The 16,251-nt window shown below is 37.8% G+C and overlaps 1 long non-coding RNA gene and 1 other non-coding gene across 5 annotated transcripts in view; both read right to left on the reverse strand.

Annotated features, from left to right (window-relative positions):
* The window catches only part of LOC141451836 (uncharacterized), a 51,653-nt gene extending 42,557 nt beyond the window's left edge, over positions 1-9,096 (reverse strand). For 2 of the 4 annotated variants that reach the window (XR_012457137.1, XR_012457138.1), the window contains exons 1-5: positions 6,387-7,268; positions 6,205-6,299; positions 5,977-6,120; positions 4,307-5,623; positions 99-320 (exon numbers count right to left, since the gene is read on the reverse strand). This is a non-coding gene — a long non-coding RNA (uncharacterized lncRNA). Of the gene's footprint in view, positions 1-98; positions 321-4,306; positions 5,624-5,976; positions 6,121-6,204; positions 6,300-6,386; positions 7,269-8,797 lie in introns of those variants that run through there. The other 2 variants (XR_012457140.1, XR_012457139.1) reach the window with 2 other exon arrangements.
* On the reverse strand, positions 7,744-7,816 carry TRNAV-CAC (transfer RNA valine (anticodon CAC)). Its single transcript has one exon. It is a non-coding gene; the product is annotated as a tRNA-Val (tRNA).
* Positions 9,097-16,251: the final 7,155 nt, after the last annotated feature.

Genomic DNA, 16,251 nt, shown 5'->3' on the forward strand with positions numbered 1-16,251 from the left:
GATGTAGCGTACTATAGTTCGTATGCAGTTCTGTAGAAGAGTTTTCTTTTTTTTAACGCCATTTTCTTTAAAAAATTTAGAGCGAAATAGTCACTTACCCTGAAGGATTCACCTCCTTATCCAGAAGTGCCCCGTTTTTGAGTAAATCACAAAAAATAAAGCATTAAGTTAAGTGATGATTTGAGGTGTTTTTTCATCAGGTCATTTTGAGCTACAGAGTTCATCTGTTGAGGTATTCGATCCAGACTGTTCTATAAATACCACTTGGGGGCCCCAAATGGGAGATTTCCGTTGAAACTTTGCGACCATCGCTACATTTCCTGTAGCAGAAGAAAAAAATAAATGTACTAACTTATTTTAAATGAATAATTCAAACGTCAGAAATAATAAATTTAATATGAAGCTGGATACCTGTAACTATATTGTGGGCACCAAAGACATTTAAACAGTTAATATTAGTAGAGAGCTTTATAGAGCTTTATTAGTGGAGAGCAAGCTTTTTAAGTGAGGAAGGAGTTCCACAATAATGTAGTTCATAAAGTTCTATCGCACTGACAAACGTTCGTTGCGTAGCTTGAAATGATGGAAGAAGTTACACTTCATGAAGAGGTAAACGTGTGAAAATGTAGGGCATAAAAATAAAAAGCACAAGAAGGGGAGGGAAAATAGCAGGAAACTGTAGGTGTGAAGGTGTAATCTGGAAAACCAGGAGGGGTGGCAAACAGTGGAAAAGTCGGTAGAGGGGGGAGCTTTTCCGAGAGGGTTTTTATTGTGGTGAAATGAAAGATCTGTGTAATGTACATACCATATACAATATATATAAATGCACACTAATACAAATAAACACGCACAGACGAACACAGGAAGTGGAGAAGTCGCAGGATGTGACAGTATGCGGCGCGCGCCTAAGAGATAAGGCGGGAAACAATTTTCACCTCACATATATTCCAACTCGTCTGACAGTTCTGTATCTCCACACTATTACTTTCATCCTGACATGTATATAGCACAGCACTCACACTCCTACCGTGAGGATATCCCACGGTAGCGTAAGGATATGATAATGCTGCAGATGTGCGTCAGAATGAGTTAGCTGCTATCTTTGTGCCCTATTCGGGCTGCACTAATATTGCAATGTTTTTATAAATACCCACTCTTTTGAAGAAGAAATTTATTCTAGCTTAAGAGCTCGAAACAAAATTTTCCCAAAATGCATTAAAGTGTGAAGAAAATGCTCAGAAAATTGAGCTTGAAGAGTAGATTAGTTGTGGGGTTTCTGGGTCGTTCATGTTTAATCCCGACGTGTCCAGACATGCTTCACCTTAACCTTTTGTGCTTCACTTTTTAAAGTGGCAATCCTTCATAACACTAGGCTATTTTCTTATAGTGCAGACCTTCAGATCTTAGATAACACATAACGATCTGCATACTTCCCTGTTACGATCTGTAGAAAGATAATTACCGCTTAAATGGTTGCAGAAAAGCACGCGAGAACAACACAAGAATAAGAAGTTATCAGCTGACATAGCGTTAGTAAACTTGAAAGCAACTTGAGACATTATTTTAGCTCATTTTGAGAGGATATACTGGGAAGTGCAGGACAGGCAGAAAGCCAAGTAAGGGCTAGAAAGTTGACCCGCCGGAAGTCTGGAACTGAGGTACCCTAAACTCTTAGAGTATTCTCATCAGGGGCTTAAAACTTTACAGCGACCTAGACCAAGTTGTGGAGCCCTGCCATCTAGGTCCGGGAGTATGGGCAACTGGCTACAACTCACTGGGGCCCTAAACTTGCCCTTCTCTCCGCTGAATATGTTACCTAATTTATATCTAGTCTATGCTAAAACAAATTTACAAGACTGAGGCTTTGCCAAATACAAATCTTCTGACTCTATCTCTGCATCCCAAAATAAAAGAAACGATTGTCGATGACTTGAAGATGCTCGTAAGGGCACGTTTTTTTTTTTACTTTTTCTTCGCAGGAAATATCCGTTGGCGCTTCCTTGAGTGCGAAAAAGTAGTTTTATACTCTCGGATCTACTGTGTCTGTTTATATGTATCCGGAGTAACTCCAAATCGTAAAATAGTTTTATTTTTTCAAAGAATTTCAATTAAGGGCACTTCTGAGCGAGGGGCGTGGTTATCTTTCTTCTAAAGGGCCATTTTCGTAAATTCTAAACACCTACGAGTTTGAACAAAATGCTAAAAAAAATATTGTTCGGATTAACATAGTTACATATAAAGTAAAGTAATGCCTATTTTTTAGGCAGGCTTTACACGTCCAACTACCAAATTAGGTGCCGTGAACGGAGGTGACTAGCAAACATACTTTACTATATAATTTCTCACATTGCCCATTAGATAAAATCCAAGGCCTAGAGACCGGGAATCGAACCACCCAGTACCAAAAGATACATTTTAATTTTGCGGGCCTCGTCTCTAACCACTCAGCTATCGTGGCATAGCTACACATACTCGTATATTATGTATTATACTTCCATCAGATAAACAGCACGTATGTTACTTCATATTGAAATTGGGTATTTCCACATCGCACCTGACCTTCTAAATCTTCACACTCCTGACTTCGCCCGCGGTCATCATGTTCCAGAGATGATGGGCGAACAACTTAGCTGATCTATTTTTGTTATACCTATTTTCCTTGAAAGATTAAAAAAGAAAGGATATTATTTATGTTAATTGCTTTTGATAATAAATCAAAAGCATTTTATTAATTGGGTACACAAACCATCCAGCGTAAATACACCTACGACTTCCTAGAAACGGAACGTATGAAAGCTTTAGTTTCCAAACTTACCCAACATTTACCCAAGTTAGAAGGTTGCCAAACTTTATATTTAAGCCCAAACTTCAGATTATATATTTTGAAAATTGATAACTTTAACAAACAGTTTATTTAAATTATAACGAAAACATTCACGTCTGTTCAACAAATAGGGGAACAAGAAATATTTACGTTGCTTAATAGAATATCTTTTGAGCAACAACCAGCGGAAGGAAGTAGGTACAAGTGTGAGTGTGTATACTGCGGTAAGTTGTAGGCGGGATGTTTGTCTTTTCCTTAGTTTAAATGTTTGTCGCCGACTTACTGGTAGCAATATTACTGTTCCAACTTTGCTTGAAATAAGTGATTTCCGGATTGACTTTCTAATGTTGATTTCAGAAGTCCTTTTACATCTCTACCGCTAAAGAGGGTTAGATGAGTTGGTGTTATCCGGAAGACTAGCAGCTGGATTCGAGCCCGGGATCTCCGCTTTGGAATCCCAGTATACGATAATCACTCAACTAATCCCTTCCCTGTTTCATTATATTAATCTGAAACAGGATTTCTATTATTTCATGTTTTAAGAAAAATCAATGGAAAGCGTAAAAATAATGGCACCAAACAAGAATACCAGCGTTGCGTCTATAATAACTGCATCCGCCTGAGATGATGTCATTACATTTGAAATGACTACTCCAACGAAGTTAAGTGTTGAATTTCCATTAGACTATTAAGTCTAGATAGTCAACTGACACCCGACTGCAATTAGACAACAATAGACGTCCTTCTATTATGTAGCTTCCAAGTCTAATTACAGAGCTGTCAGTACCACTAATCTTCTTCACAAGATGCACCACCACTTCATTTTTCCTATATATTTGAACAACCAGCCAGTTGAATGCTGTTTTCAGTTCATTTAGTCAGATTGTTAAATAATTCTGTCTGTTCCGTAGTTTATAAACACAATCATCAGAGTGAAGGGAGAAATATGGCTTCGGCTCCACTCTCACTCGTGAATGCTGTGAGGAAAAATTGAAAACCGGAAATCTACGCTTTTATCATACTTCTTTAAAGGAAGCTTGACGGAAAGTTACTTTCAAACACTGTTTTCGCTGGGAAATTTAAAAATGTTCCTTTGCAGAATTGTTACTGAACAACTAACAGAAGAAATCGTGACGGCTTAGCCAACCCATGTGAAACAATGACGCTACGCTGCTTGAGTAATAGTGAGTAAATGATATTAAGCTGGACATGAGTGAAATCTGGTTATTTATTTGTCCAACAAGGACTAACATTTGACCAGTTCATTATAAATGTAAATAAAGGATAAATCACAAAGGGAAATCCATTCCTTATGTATTGCCGCAGAGTTTTGGTTGGCGCTAAAATAGCTTTTAAAACGGTAAACGTAACAAGTGAGGAGGAGGGGAAACCAACGCGCTCTGTTGCGCTTTGTGTAAACTACAGGCTCAGGTGGGAGAGGTTCTCCAAAATGTTGACAAAACAACTACGGCTCTGACTTACCTCTGACCTCTAGCGGCCGAACTCGGACACACTCAGTGCACTATGTAATGTTATCCAACCTCATCACAAAGGGGGCTCTCCTTTGTTTATGTTCATAACAAATAATGTTTGTGGCTGGTCTATGGGAGAGGTCTGAGAATATTTCATCATCGCGCTGTTTGTGAGGTGTACATGCTGCTCCATTATGTACTACGCAAACAAGGTGCTCCACTTTGGAAAGGCTAGAATAATATGTAACCAACGAGGACAGATTTTCTTCCACATCATTTTCGGATCTTATTACTCCCTTAGGATGACGCGATGTTGTTGTACATAGTAGGTCAACTTTGATATTCACACAAACCAATTATTGGCATTATAGTTAGTAATGATAAATGAAATTGCCAATAATAAAGACTACTGTTTTGAGATAAATATCTTAATTGAAAAGCTACGTTACGTATTTTGAGCCAAATAACATTCAAAGTCTTCACTATGCCTTTAATAATAATTTTGGGAAAAATTAAAAAATACTTTTTAGTAAATTGTCACTTTCGGTTAGATGATTTTATGGTCAAAAAGTTATTTATGGAATCCCATAGTAGCATTTAGACAATATACAGACGGATTTTAACATGGAAAATTTTTCTGGCAGGGTGATTTGATGAAAAAAAGGTGACGTAACCTTCACGACAAGTCACTGTTGATGTGGTGGGGGAAACATAATGTAGTTTTTAACAGGAAATAGTTAATATCGGACCCAATTGGTGACAAAAAAACGGTCATACGAAGGATTGAGTAGTGGGGGATGAATGGAGCCTGTAAAAGTAATCAAATTTCTTTATTGTTCCCTAATTCATTAAAAGAAAACATAAAACATTTTCTATGCTTCCTCATTTTCGGGAAAATTGGTGGTTTTTATTTGTTTAAATATCACATTTCGAGTTCAATGAATTTTAAAATGCAAAATGGTAAATCTCCACAAATGTAGAAATTTTCTCTTACAAAATTTAGAGAAGTAGAAAAAAATGCTGTTAGCCTGAACTCTGTGTAAATCAGTCCTAGACTAAACATACGATTGCTGTGAGAGGAAGTAAATTGAGAGGAATTCTCTCTTACAGATTTCCATTGGTTTTCGTTGGAAACAATTGTACAGGATATTGAAAATTGTAGGCAATGTATCTAACGGTTTTTTTTTTTAAAGAGAGGTGAATGAGCCGGTGCCTCTGTGTAAATTGGAGCCATGTGTGTAGAGTGCTACACCTGTGCACTTGCTGCTAATGATCTGGCTAGAGATGCGACAGGTAATAACGTTGCATTCTCCGCAGGCTGTATGACCTACACACACAAATACAATGAACCATAATAAGTATGGAACAGCTTTAAACACTTACACATGGATAAACAGACACAATAACACTGTATTCCACTCTCCTATTGAAATACAACTCTATTCTGCCTCAATGGGCACATTGAAATGTAATTTCAATAAAGGAGGCCGTGTCGTGGCACCTGTTTCAATGATGCAACTAATTAATCACTAACATTCAGGACAATCTCTTTTAGAACCAAAAATTTTATAGTCAAACACTCACGCTATAATAATTCTCGAAATACTAACCTAAATTTTCTTTGAACATTTTAAAATATAATTCATTTTTATTGAAATCATGCAGTAAGTAAAACTGTACCTCTACACTCTAAACTCGATCCATTAAAGTTGACTACAGGTTGGTCAGTTTTAACTAAAACCGTTTGTTGCCACACTGACACTCAGTAAAAACATTTCGTAATCCAAGGAACTATAAAAGTTGTATCACTATAGAAACTCAAACCTAAAATGTGCAAGATTGCAATTACAGTGCTGAGAAGTAGCAAACAAATAAACAAAAATCAAACAAACATAAGAATAAACTTACTTCTTTGTTTTCATCAGTATTATTGTCAGCTGGCGGTGAGAGGTTAAATGATGAACACTAAAGAAACTTCAGCTTGGTTTGTATTAGCTAAACAGCTGTCGCAAAACAAGATGAAATATCAACTTGGTAGATTGAAAACATTTATAGCTCTAAATCAAGATTATTTTAGAAGAAAAACTTACCTTTCACATTTCAAAGTAGTATATTTTCCTTCCTAAAATCGGGAATATTACACCACTTCCCCAAGCTCGAGCTTAGCCACAGGATAACCAGCTGATCCTTTACATCCCTGGACTCTTTGATCGGCATCTACCATCTGAAGGACGAGATTTCCTCTTCGCCGCTGCTGTTATGTGCTGGAAGATATATCAGCCGAGCGAAATAAGAGTACGTGCACAAAATATAAAAACCAAAGGAAGAGCGTCAAAAGAAGTTCTAGAAGTAGAAGAAAACGTTAAGATTGGGGGGATTGTGTTTCTTTATTCAACTAAGTCAGGTGGATCAACAACAGTCTACACAGTCAACTTTCTACTATGTCACTAACATAACCTCCATTATTTACACGCTGCCAATATCTACATTAGAAATTTCCCTAAAGTTTTATTGTCTCTTTGTTTACTTTCAGTTACTCCAGCCAGAGTAAATATTGAGATTGGGTTACACTGTTGAAAAGGAAATATCACCGGTAGCTACAAAGATTTTTTTTTTCAAATTTCCAATTCCAACTAGGTAAATCTTGGCTTGAAATTAGTATTAATTTAACAAAATTAAAAAAACATTTTAAAAGAAAACCTCAAATCCCAGAACCCATAAATTGAATTCATGATAAGAATTGGAAATAAACACTACAGATCTTGAACTTAGACCGTCTGTGGATGCTGCGAATACTCACACGACTTGTCACTAACTGACGATCCAATCGACCGTCTTCCAATTTACTTAAATACCTACTATCACAATTACACAGGAGATAAGGTCGCTCATGACAAGAGGGAAGCTTTCCTCTCCAAAATGTCCCCTCAATAAGTACTCTCCTAGGAAAACACAGCTTATACATCTATAAGTACACAATGTTAAAAGAAAATTTTTGAACCTTTTTTTCACGAAAATCCCTTGAAACTGAAAAATCCTTTCCATTAAGTGGCCATTATGATTGGCTCATTTTGTCCAATAATTTGTAACATGATGGCTGCGATTAGAAATACCGTATTTTAATGTTTTTTCACCATCTTCTGTTTTTTGAGTTAAGCTGCTTACACAAATACAAACACAAAATAGACCAAATGGTAAAAACCACTATACAAACTCTAGAGATGTTTTCGAAAATACAAATCTGTTTAAAAATGAAATTTTCTAAATTTGCTAAGATCCCATCACACTATCTGCAAGCGATAAAGAAAACTATAAATCAAAATATGCAAATATTTATAGTGTTTTAAACTAGTTATACATTGATAAAATTAAATAATGCTGGAAGTTAATGTAAAAAATTAATTTTCTAAAAGAAAAGTAACTGTGGAAGTGAAAAAAAAAAAAACCTGTTTCCGCCCGGGATCGAACCGGGGACCTTGTGCGTGTGAAGCACACGTGATAACCACTACACTACGGAAACCCATTGGAAGAGAGTTGAATGTTTTTACTACTAATACTGCACTCTATCAGCATGTTTCTCTTACTGTTTGTATTTCTACTTATATCATGAAAAAATATTATTTTAAATTTATTTCTGAGTCCAGTATGCATTATTTTATTATTACTATAATTTAAATAATAACTGAGAGATTCACTTGATATTTGAGACTGATGGAATTATCAAGGGCAATTATAAATGACACTTGTCTGCTTTTGTTCACGTTCTGTCCATTTGTTATTTGCGCTAAAACGTTGCTGACATCAAGAACCAAGGAGGAAATATCTAATGGAGTAATTAAATGTTTATTGTGACTCTAAAATTATTGTATTATACTTGTGTTAGCAAATTTTTTGTAGTTTTAAGATGTTTTTAAACGAGAAAAGTTAAACATTTCTCTTACATCTATTGGGATCAAATCAAATGGTTACTTTTTCCAGAAATATACATTTTCAAGTCTCGAGAATCTGAAAAAGTGGCGTAATGAAAGAAAATCAGTTGGCTAGACATAGAACAGGAATAAAGACGTGCGAGCGTTCAGACCAGATCGAGATGAGTAACGGCTGAGCTCCTTCTGATTTTCTGGATGTTCACACGCACACGCAAAGTAGCTAATTCCGTTTTGAAAATTTAACAAGAACGCAAAACGTGCCAGCTGTAGGAGTGGCTAAAGATACTTTAAAAAAAACTTCATTATTTCCATTTACTTACTTAGCTGGCTTAAAATAGCAAATGATGGGGGTCTTAAAAAAAGGAGTTAAAGTTTTGTTATTTAATTGAAATTTTAATTAAACTAATTATCTATTAAGTTAACAGCTAATTACAACATGATTCTCTGTTAATTAAAGAATAACTTAAGAAAATATTAGGAGCCCAGTAGATTACAGAAGTTTTATGATCAGTCCCTTGTAGAGATATACATAACCTTTAAGAGCTCCCATAAAAATGTATACTCGTACTTACATAAAATGGCGGAAGTAACTGGAGCACTGAATATTTCACTTTAAGATTGTAAAAAAAAATAAGGGTAAGGACAGCAAGGAAGGTTACAACATCTGTTAGAGACAGCGTGGAGAAGGTTATGTTCTTGGCTAGGAAGGTTATGTCTCAGCGGCGGGGGAGGGTACATCAAACTCTGTTTTGGTATTACTGCAGCAGTGATGAGCACGACAGCAATCAACTCTAATGACAGCCAACAGCAAGATTTAATTGCGTTTGTTTAATGATTATATTATATATAGAACATTAAAGTTGCTCTTTTTTTGCCTTTTATCTTAAATTAGTTCATTTTATTATTATTTACCTTGGCTCCAGCTTTCTATTTAATTACACACCCTCTCTTAACATAATAGAAGTGTTGTGGAAGTCCTACTAGTTTTCGAAACGGAAACACCTTTAAAAAATCTTCGGTTTGGCAAGGAAGGAGTTGGGCTAATTGAAGTAGTAAGAACACGGAATACTAAGAACGGTTCGCTGGAGCCGAAGTTGCCATAATCAGACCAGAGCAGGACACCAGAGAATGAGTTCTCGAGGAGGAGGTTTTAGGAAGAGGGATGACCGACAGATGAGCCAAGATGGAGTTGAAGACGAAGGTAGAAGAAGCCTACTGAGAGTTTCACAGCTGATTGGCCTCCGACTCTTTGAGGAAACCGGTCCCCTTAATCGGAAATAAGATCCTCTGAGGTACGCCAAAGTGATTTTTAAAAAATGACCGGTTTTCTCAAAGAGTCGCTGGTCATTTAGGTGTACAACTCTCAGCAGGCTTCTTCTACCTTCGTCTGCAACTCCATCTTGGCTCATCTTGGCAGTCCCTCTTCCTAAAACTTCCTCCTCGAGAACTCATTCTCTGGTGTTCTGCTCTGGCCAGGATTAAACGATCTAAATCCTTAAGGCGAAAGTACCCACTTTACAGAATGGATTGCTAATCACATTTTTGAAATCCTCCCCGTAAATATCTCCAACGGTTGCACTCGAGGACATATCTAACGTTTATCGGACACATTTTTCCAGATAAGATCCGATTAAAGAGATTTCCTGGAAGAGGGATGTGGACATGGATTGCCTCTAAAGCACCATCAAGTACAAAGTACGATTTGTGGACTTTCCCAGACAGTTGACTTCAATATCTCACACATACATTTAATGATTCTACAAAAGAAAATGCGTCATCGACAAAGCTTCCTAGAATGAAAGCGCTAATCATTGCTTGGAGCTAAGGGAAACTTAAATTAGTAATAGGAAATCATGAAAATGCATCTCATACGCCATCTTTTTTTAGCGAGATCATTTTTCTTTAATTAACATTATTAAATTTTGATAATTAATAGGTTTTAAAATTACTTTAGTAAATATCTTTATTTGTTGTAATTCTAGTTTATCGTAAGCTTTATCAAAGCTTAATAAAAGTTGAACTTTTTAATGAGATAATTAGCAAAAAGTAATTAAGACACTGGGTCTGTGTTTATATACTCAGTATACATGTATGTATCTTTTTAATTTTCATCTCGTATGTCCTAATTTCAGGAAGAATGCAAGCCTGTATCCGAAGCAAAGTGTGGCCATCACACCCTCTAATCTCCTTGTCTCACCTATTTCCATCCTTCCAGGTACGAGCAGCACCCTTCCAAAACAATTCAATTACCTAATGGAATAATAGTCACCTGCTCCAGTACAGGGGGGGCGCGCGCAGTACAGGTAAAATTACCTGTCTCACTAGGACTAAACTTAGTTACTCTGAAACCTGAATATGAGATTTATGTTAGGTTTCAGGTTATTTATTGCCAGTAATTTTACTTATTAGTTTACTTCATTTTCAATTAAAGCTAGTTGGCAACACTGCCTACAAATCATTCATCCATCTGTTCTATTATAATTAGATCAGCTGGAGCAGGAGGTTACATTGGGGGGGGGGGGGTGACTGATTCATTTATCTAAAAGAAGGAGAGGTTATTGCCAATTTCAGATATCATTTTTTACTTTTTATTTTTATGTGACCAAGCTTTCGACCCAGGGACTAGGGTTATCTTCAGCCTATGATAAATGATTTGTAGAAATCCAAAGGTGCGGTTTCCACTTCAGTGAACATTTTTTAGTCGTTTGGGGTCTCCGTCTTATATTGGTGAGTATTTTAAAGTTTTTGTCCTTTTACTAAAAACTTTACTTACAACTAATGACTGCCACTAGTTAATTTATTTTATGTGGGTTTGAGAAATAATAAAACTCGCTAAACTTTTAAGTAGTGATTTGATTTTATTAACACATTAACATTTACCAGCAACTAACGCTATTCATTACAGTTACCATTTACTACAGTCACAACAGTTTACTCACTACGTAACGCCACAAAACTGTTCCACGACTGACCACTTGTCTGCACTGCACCGAATTGCGCTAGATTCAGCTGCACTAACAAAGCTCTACTCACTAACTGACTAACTGCCCAACTGGCTAAACTCTGAAGCACTCCGCAACACTAACTCTCTTAAAACTGACTAACTAACCGGCTAACAGCCCAACTGCCTAACTCTGCAGAATTCCAACTCAACTCTGGCTCTCTCCAACTGAGACTCCAACCGTGACTGACTGCAACTCTGTCTGACTGCAACTCCCCCACTCCAACTGGGGACAGCCCCACTTTAACTCCGTGTGTCTCATTCTTAACTCTGTCTGTCTCACTCCCACCTGCCACTCACTTACTGGGGAAAACACATACTGCCCCCACCCCAACAGGGGCCGCTTCCTTAGCTGGCTTTTACACAGCGGTGGACCGTCAAAGGCTACGGTCACTAAACTCCTTGAACAATCTAGCCCCCCTTTCTTCTCCGGCTCAGGTAAAGTCTTGCCTTTTGTTTACCCAGTGGTGAACCGTTACAGACTTTGGCCGCTCAACTCCCAGAACAATCTAGGCATTTCTTCTCTCCTCAGGTCAACTTCGTTACAGTATTGTTCATTGGTTTTGGTGACTTTCTAGTCTTTGAAGATGATGTGATTCCTAGGTCGGAAGTATTAGCAAATTGAAATTGATAATCATCTCTCTTCCGTTTTAGTTTTAATTGTGTTAAATTTTTGAGGAAGCAAATTTTCACCATGTCCCCATGAATCTAACAATAGAGTGAAAGGAAGTAAACAAAATGATTACGGAGGGGAGGGGGGTAAAAAGTATTTCCGGTTGGCTGAATTTGTTCGAATAGAACTTTAAGACGGAACAAGTCGCGTGAGTTTTCACATAAGATCGATTTTTTTTTATCGAGTAGCTGTTACATCCGGTTACTCTTCTGACAGATTAAGTCTTTTTTGTAGTGTTTTTTTTTTTTTACAGCCTCAAACTCTGCTCCTCGCAACTTTGCATCTGCGAAATATTTGCCAATTAATAGCGTCAATTAAAACAAAAAATTCAGTTAAATGAAGAAAGAGATTACATTGGTGGAAGACAGAGAGAGGAATAAGTCATTAATTCTGGCGCTTATTTATAATGACTAAGTAGGGCTTAATTCCTAACCACTCCGAGAGGGGGCAGCGCTAGTATTTCCCGTTTTTTTTTTTAAGGTCTGAAAGAAAACGTGGGCTTAGGAATAATCCTGTAATACGACGAGGCATTAACTGCCCGTAAATTTATAGCATTTATTTTAAATTTCTTCTTTTGTATTGTTAATTTTTTAACGTAGCCCTAGTAAATCTCCCATCAACCAAAGTCGAGCCCTTTTCACCTTGAAAACATAGATGGCATTATTCTTAGGAGTTTACATTTTTATGATGGAGTTGTCAAGTGAATGTCAGTTGAATTTCATTAAAATATTGAATTCGTCTTAATATTAATCCTTCCCTAAATCCTCGCCTCCCCAAAAAGGGCTATTTTAAGGATTTTCCAGCAGAATTGGTTTAAATGAATTTTATAGATTGACAAGTTGGCAATTAGTGGTGACTAGTTCAAAGAAAATTGCGGGAGCCACATTTTGCGGGAGAGGGAGAAGGAGAGAAGGAAAACTGAAAGCTCTATTCAGAGTTCAAAGTTCGCTGATTTTATGCAAAAGCCCCAAATTGTGGGGGACCGCTGGTAGAGAACGTAAATCAATTTGAGCTTAAAGAGTGAGCTTTTTGAGTTATATGGTGACGTCAAGCAGACGGACAGACAAACTTTCTATCTGGGGACTTTAAAACAGATACTTCCGGGGAAAACTTAATTTTCCGGCTGGGAAGAAAGCGGAAGTAAAAATAAAAAAAACGCCATCTTTTGTAACACAATATTCTATTGATACTGCCACAATGAAGATCTCTTTTCCACTTTTGAGCCACCACTTCCTGTTTGAGCAGAGCCGAGTAGCGGAGTAGAGGGTCTTCCAGGGAGTAAAACAATATAGTTTTCTTACCTTAACCTACATATGAAGGAGCCCCGTGGGGTGTGCACAGAAGAAGCGGCTACACTTCAGTTTGCTTGGTCCTTCAGTTGGACAATGAGCCAAGCCTTCTCTGGCGAGCTATCAGGCGAAGAGCTACCATCCATCCCACCACTGCTACCTTAAGAGCTACACTCTTAAGTGCTGCACTCTAACAGCTAAGACACCAAACTATTTCTATCACACAACTTTATCCCTTAAACGTTATCATTTTTAAGTCTCCATAAATATTTTGAGATTTAATGACCGTTCAAGCTTGCCCAATATTCCATATTTGGTCCACGGCGTATGTATAATTGTTGGGGCTAACTATTTATCAAGTAAAAATTCCAAATTCAAAAAAGAAAAAGATTAAGAAAGTCGTCGGAGTTTCAAGACAGCGTTACTTCCTCTTACTTGGTTTGCATTGCCATCCTCTCCATCCTGTTCTGAGTCTGAGCAAGTAATTTTTGGAAAATGGTATTCTGTTTGGTTATGAGCCTTGTTTTCTTGCTAAATGTTCATCATTCAAGCTTCACTCGTTAAAGCACTCCTTGAAATTAGAATCGGAAAGAGTAGGATATTGCTGAAACAACTGTTGAGGCTGGGGGTCCATATGAGCGCACCAAGAATATACGAGTATTTCATTTTTAGGGGCAACAACATTTGAGGTCACTGGAGTCCACTTCCGGCCTCCTCCGCACAGTGTACACTCGTTAGTGACAACACTGTTCATCACAAAATAGTGAGCTGTAAGAAGCTCCTAGCCAGAAGAAGGCTAAGGATCAGCAGCTGGATTCGAACCAGGGATTGACGCGTGAAAATCCCGATCTCTAACCACTGAACCCTTCCCCCTCAGGTCTCCTGGAGGTACCGTGATCAATTGAAGAGGAACGTGCTTCCCGCAAAAAAAAAAAGTCCGTTAAAAAACTAACCTTTCGGGAATTTTTGTGTAAAAGTAATACCACAAACTGGCTTAAGGTATACCATCATATTTCAACTTAGCTAAGCCATTTTGATATCTTAAGCTCTACCGTTTTTACATGATAATATACCAAGTCCGTCTGGTTTCCACCTGGGTCCAGCCAGACACGTAAAGCCTGCTAGCTAGAGTATACAATACTGACGTTGTAATGGGATTAATACAGAGGTAATCTCTCAGTGCTGGTGAGTTCACAACTAAGACAAAGTTGTGTTAAGTGAGAGCCACCTCTAGTAGCAGGCAGAAATAAAGTGGGTCCGCCTAAATTATTTACCTTTGTCTCCTCACGGTCAGTTTAAACTATATCGATAATCTGATTGATCTACAAGAAGTTTCGTAGAGTTAATCGTAAAGGGCTTCCCACATAATACGAAGAGTGGTTTTTAAGTAAGTACCGTTTCGAAATTTGGCCGTCGCAGTGCTGCGGTCGCTTTTGGCGCATGCGCACTATGTACCTACATCTGTTAGTAAGTTAACTTCCGTTACCTGCGAGTTTTAGCATAAGAATAAGAACCATAAATTACACTGAAATATTTAATTCAGATGGCATCCATATTCCTTTTTCAAACACAAATTAAAGTTTTCATCAGAACTTCCATCACTCTTTCATTCCAATCCTCCTGTCCGCTGCCATTTATCATCTCCAGTGGTCTCGGCGATTTTCTCTCTTCTGAAGAGAGAGTAGCTAATCCACGGAAACGACTTAGGGAGTGTTATCACTGCGGTAACTTAGGGAGTTTGTAGTTGTGTCAGTTATTATCATTGTTACTTATGGCGTATCTAGCGCTGGTATAACTTAACAAATAAATTAAATAATAATAGTAAAGGGAAGGGATTAGCTATGAAGTTAGCATACTGGACTCCCACGCGGAGGTCCCGGGTTCGAATCCAGCTGCTGACCCTTAGAATTTCTCTTCCTAGGAGCTTTTTACAGCTCACTGTCCGGTGATGGACAGTGTTGTCTGTAACGAGAGAATACTGTCCGGAGGCCGGCAGTGCACTGAAAAAAAAGCTCCGGGCGCCAATAACCTTAGATGTTGACGCGCCTTAAATCATAAAAAAAAATAATAAAAATACACAAATTAAGTAAAGTAACCGCCTACTTTATTTAGGTGGGTCTTAACATCCAGCTACTAATTAGATGCCGTGGACGGCGGCGGAAGATCATACTTTACTATGTTTTCTGAACAAATAAAAAGTAGTCATACGCAGAATTCGAACTGGGAATCTCCCACTTACATAGCCATGCTCTTGACCATTACACCCGGCCCTTTTTTCAAACACTACATTTCAGCAAAAAAATTTAATCCTTATTTATAAACATATATAAGAGACAATACCGTCCTTTTTTCCCTGTGAAATGGTACGTTAGAGTAAAGCTTAAATTTCACGCATCAATTTCTAAAAACCACTTTTTTCGGATCCAATGGTCCTGAAAACTGTTATTTCCTTGGGGAAAAAGGAAGTAAAAAGAGAGATGGAGAAAGTGGACTTAATACAGAACCTTGAACAGCCCTTACTGATTTATGATCAGGCGATCGGAAAGAGATAATTCGATCTAAAGGTACAGAAAAAAGAACGTATAGAATTGTGAATAGTATCAAGTGGGGAATAAATTTCTCCGCAATTGAAGGGTCGCCGATTTGAATGTAAAAGAGGGAGTAGCCTGGGTTCCCGATAAAGAATGAGGCATAAAGGAAGTGGAGTTTTAGTTAGGTCCCACGGGGGGGACGGCGAGGAACAAGGGGTGGAGTTTTTTTATTTAGTATATATAGAGAGGCTTTCAATGGGATAGACGATGAATGGGTATTGGGCACACGCGACGCAGCAAGAAATGATAGGAGTCGAAGTAGCCTTTGGGTAGAGAAGGATAAAAACTAAGAAGGCAGAAGAAGGGAGAAGGAAAGGGGTGGAAGCTGACGAGCGGTTGAAAGGGATATTTTGGTTAGTGGAGGGGCAATTTACATGTAATCAGCTGGGGGCGGCTACGAAGAGAGGGAACTAAGAACAGAGGACAAAAAATCGATTTAAGTGGCCTCTTTCTTTCTGATCGAGTTCACTGA

The sequence above is a fragment of the Rhodnius prolixus genome, unplaced genomic scaffold (genome assembly GCF_049639745.1).
Source record: "Rhodnius prolixus isolate KJV_2025 unplaced genomic scaffold, Rpr scaffold_14, whole genome shotgun sequence".
Lineage (NCBI taxonomy): Eukaryota > Metazoa > Arthropoda > Insecta > Hemiptera > Reduviidae > Rhodnius > Rhodnius prolixus.